Raw genomic sequence first — 4695 nt, forward strand, 5'->3', positions numbered from 1 at the left:
TTAATCCAAAAAGAAAAAGCAATGGGGGAGTTTAAGAAGTGAAGTGTTGATGGAGAACTTTCACGAGGCTATAGAAGGAAGCAATCTATTTGATTTAGAAATGGTGATGTTTTTGCGACTATTTAATATTGCCGCAAATAGTTAGCAGTAATCAACATACTTTTAATGACAAACTAAAGTCACCGTAAACGGAGGAGAAACGCATTGGAATTGACTTTTTCTAGAAAAATATTTGTGGTGACATTTCCGTCACTGAAAATAATAGATTTTAGTGACAAATTCATACTTGCTTGAAATGAAACGGCAAAAATGAAAAAAATAAGTGGGGATTATTTTTAGCCACGACTTCAACTCGTCGCAACAAGTAATTTTTTTTTTTCCACTGAATTTCACTTGCCGGGCGTGATCTCACTACAACAGAGTGATTCATTTTCTACGAACATCATTTGTGTGATCAGTTACGTATTTTCCACCATGGTATGCTTGGAAAAAAAAATTCATGAAAAATGGCCAAAATTTGTTGTAGTGGCAGCAACGTCTTGTTAGAGGTTACCCTAACAATAATTATTATTATTATTATTTTTATTGGAGGAGGGGTCGAACCCAAGACCTCCATTTTGGAGATTTAGGTGTTATGTCATGGGGCTATATGCCTTTGGCTACCCTAATAATTATTTAGTTAGACAGATCAGTAAAAATGGCAAGTATTCATTATGTATGTGACCGACCATCCAATAATGCTGTTTATAAATCTAAGTGAAGAAAACATGTCCTTTTCATCACAACGTCACATATATATCTTTTCAGGATACACGAAGGAAATTACTTTAAAAAATTCCATGAACCAAAAAAAGAGACAAACTCTTGTTATTACACCCACTAGATCAATAATTGTGGAAACTGAACCCACCCCATTCCACCTACCTTTCATATCAGCACCTCTCAACTCTTCAAAATCTACTCTTCAACAACTCTCAAGTCTTGGTCTTCCCTTTCACATAGCAAGGTTTTTTTCTTTCCATTTTATCTGTTAGTATTAATGGCTGCTTATTTAACTAGCATATAATTAATTTCTCTATATTTCTCTCTTCTTTGAAATAGAGGGCTGCCTTGTACGCTGGGAACACGAGTTTGAGAGGTAAAATTTAGTAGATTTGGGGTCGTAGTTTAGTTCTATTTCTGACAAGTATTTGGATCCGTTTGAATTTGAAGATGATTGCCCTGTATTCGTGCAGTGAAAGGCCGAAAGGGAGACTAATTAGACCTTTTTGTTTGGATGTAGAGGAAATTTGACGGCTGCATTATGTGAGATTCAAGTGAAGAAGCAATAAAATCTATCCCTTACATCCATCTGGATCTGACATTATTTTTCAGGTAAAATTCATGTGAAACCAACCAACACATACCTTAATATGTGATGTTTGTAGCATAGACAGCCTAGGAGAGATGGAGTCTCAACATTTCAAGCACGACCATCCATTCTTCCTCAATGAAGAGGGGGAATCGCCTTATTGTCGACTGTGCAAGGAAAGAGTCTCCGGTCCTAATTACAGTTGCGAAGAGTGTTATCGGTTCGTCCTTCATAAATCTTGTTTTGAATTACCTACCGAGTTGCAACACCCATTGCACCCAAAACATCCTCTTATTCTCATCCCACCAAGACAGATTTCGAACAAATCAGGGCATATATGTTGTAATATGTATGTCAATACATTGTATTTACTGCTTTCCTTTACTTTCTGATGTGTTCTATTTCGAGTGTCTTGTTAATCTGATGTGCTGGCTTGATCTCTACCGTTGGAACTGTTAATCAGATTCACTTGATGCACGTGAGAGGAGCTCGTGACTTCTTTAGACGGTGCTAACCCTAGTCCTTTGGATCTTGACACGTGGCTGAATCTGTTGCAAGATATATATATATATCTCTTTTGCCTTGTAACCCTAGAGTGAATTTTTATTCTTGGTTGACGGCTGGTTTCGAGAGAGAGTGAGAGCAGAGAGAAGGGTGAGTTAGGGTTTGCTTCTGGGAAGAAATCTGTGCGATTTCTTGGGTTTCCAGTGAGGGCATTGTAACTCTAATGTACTGAGGCTTCTCTATGAAGTACTGTTCATCAATAAAGATCTCTGTGGCTTTTCTGAGGCCATTCCTGCCGTGGACGTAGACCATTAGGGTCGAACCACGTATATCGGTGTGTTCTTTCCTTTATCTCTATATTTTCTTCATTCTTGCTCACTGATTATGATTCTTGATATGTTTATGTGCATATTGTGATATATTAGCAAACTGTACAGAAAAGGTGGTGTTGATGTTTCTTCGGTTGTGATCATTATCAAACTGCGATCCTTGTGATTTTATTATCTTCTGTTTGGGTGAATAAAACTTGTTGTTTTATCATAAAAGAAACAGAACCTTTTATCACAAAATATTGAGTTTATTCGTTATAAATAAATTCTTTTATAACATTTTATAACAATTGGTATCAGAGCCAGGTTCATGGGGACTATGAGGTTTGATATAGAAAAGTTCACTGGGGATAATGATTTTGGCCTATGGAGAATAAAAATGAGAGCACTGCTAGTCCAGCATGGACTGCAGGATGCTCTCCTTGGTGAGAAACAGAAGGGCTCTTCCTCGAAAGAGGAAGAAAAGGGGGTTGTTCACAAGGACATCCTCCAGAAAGCCCACAGTGCTCTTATACTCTCTCTTGGGGACAAAGTTCTAAGAGAGGTGGCAAGTGAGAGCACTGCTGAGGGTATATGGCTAAAATTGGAAAATTTGTACATGACTAAATCCCTTGCAAACAGACTGCACAAGAAAACCAAACTGTACACTTTTAAAATGATTCCTGGAACTTCAATTGGGCAACATCTTGATGAGTTTAACAGAATTATTTTAGACCTTGCTAATATAGATATTAAGGTGGAGGATGAGGATCAGGCTATTCTCTTGATGAGTTCTTTAGACTCATCTTACCTAAACCTAAAAGAAACCATGATGTATGGTAGAGATTCCTTGACTCTTGATGAAGTACAATCTGTACTGCATACTAGAGAACTTCAAAACAGAGGTGATACCAAACAGAGTCATGGGGAAGGTTTATCTATTAGAGGCAGAACTGAAAAGAGAGAAAAGAAGGGCAAGAATGAGAACAAGAAATTCAGGTCTAAGTCAAAGGGAAAACAATTTAAATGTTTTCACTGCCATAAAGAAGGGCACTTTAAAAAGGATTGCCCTGATAGAAAAACAAATCTATGGAATAAAACTAAAGAGGCAGGGGATGCCTCTGTAGTTTTAGAAGGGTATGAAAGTGCTGAAGTTCTCACTGTTAGTGAGGTTGATTCTAAAACAGAGTGGATTATGGACTCTGGTTGCTCTTTTCACATGTGTCCAATCAGGGATTGGTTTGAGTCATTCTCTGATTTAGATGGGGGACATGTAATTCTAGGAAACAATAAATCCTGTAAAGTCATGGGAATAGGTTCTATTAGACTTAAAATGCATGATGGGATGGAACAAGTGTTGAGGGAGGTCAGATTCATTCCTGAGTTAAAGAGAAATTTAATTTCTCTTGGTATGCTTGATTTGGCTGGATATACCTTCAAATATGAGTCTGGGACTCTTAGAGTTACAAAAGGTTCCTTAGTTATTATGAAAAGGGTTATTAAAAATGGCTTGTATACACTTCTTGGAAAAACAGTAGTTGGAGAAGCATCTCCAACTCAGAACATAGTTGAGAATAGAGCTGTGTTATGGCATAGGAGACTTGGGCATGTGAGTCAAGGGGGACTGTTAGAACTACAAAAACAGGGTTTACTTAGTGATCAAAACCTAGGGAACTTACCTTTCTGTGAAGATTGTATCTATGGAAAGGCTAAGAGGGTTAGTTTTAAGTCAGCTACACACAACACTAAGCAAACCCTTGACTATGTTCATTCTGACCTATGGGGACCTGCAAGGGTTAATTCACATAGTGGAGGGAGTTACTTCCTCTCCTTGGTTGATGATTATTCTAGAAGAGTTTGGATTTTTATTCTCAAAAACAAAAGTGACACCTTTGAAAAATTCAAGGAGTGGAAGACTCTAGTAGAAGGACCAGGTAGGTATAAATGCATTGTGAGTAGAGATGTGACTTTTAATGAGTCTCAGATGGCTCGGGTTCAGGAGGACAATGCAGACCTAGAGGTGGATAAAATCCCAAAGGGGTCTCAGATTGAGGTGGAGCATCTTGATGCCCAATCTGAACCTGGAACAGGGAAAAATAATGACCCTGATGGAGGAGACTCAGGGGACATTGATCAAGGTGGTGATAACTCTTACAACCTAGTTAGAGATAGGCAAAAGAGAGTCATCAAACCACCTATAAGATATGGGCAGGCAGAACTCACTATGTTTGCTCTTACAGTAGCTGATGAAGTGATTTATCAGGAACCTAAAAGTTATAAAGAAGCAGTAACTAGTAAAGATTCTGCTAAATGGATTCTTGCTATGCATGAGGAAATGGAATCTCTTAACAAAAACAAAACCTGGGTTTTAGTGCCTAAACCTAAAGGGGTTAAACTTGTTGGATCCAAATGGATCTATAAAAGAAAGGAAAGCATATCAGGGATAGAGGGGACCAGGTTTAAAGCTAGGCTTGTAGCAAAGCGGTTCACACAGAGAGAAGGGATTGATTTTAATGAAATCTTCTCCCCTGT

The 4695-nt window shown here is 38.1% G+C and overlaps 1 long non-coding RNA gene across 2 annotated transcripts; it reads left to right on the top strand.

Moving 5' to 3' along the window:
• Positions 1–910: 910 nt before the first annotated feature.
• LOC108980064 lies at positions 911–2291 on the top strand. 2 transcript variants are annotated; one of them, XR_004798445.1, is made up of 4 exons: positions 911–1006; positions 1102–1138; positions 1283–1374; positions 1815–2291. It is a non-coding gene; the product is annotated as an uncharacterized LOC108980064 (long non-coding RNA). The 2 variants fall into 2 exon arrangements; XR_004798444.1 differs by lacking the exon at positions 1815–2291 and having other exon boundaries at positions 1283–1439.
• The last annotated feature ends 2404 nt before the right edge of the window (positions 2292–4695 follow it).

Source organism: Juglans regia, chromosome 15 (genome assembly GCF_001411555.2).
Source record: "Juglans regia cultivar Chandler chromosome 15, Walnut 2.0, whole genome shotgun sequence".
Taxonomy (NCBI): Eukaryota; Viridiplantae; Streptophyta; class Magnoliopsida; order Fagales; family Juglandaceae; genus Juglans; species Juglans regia.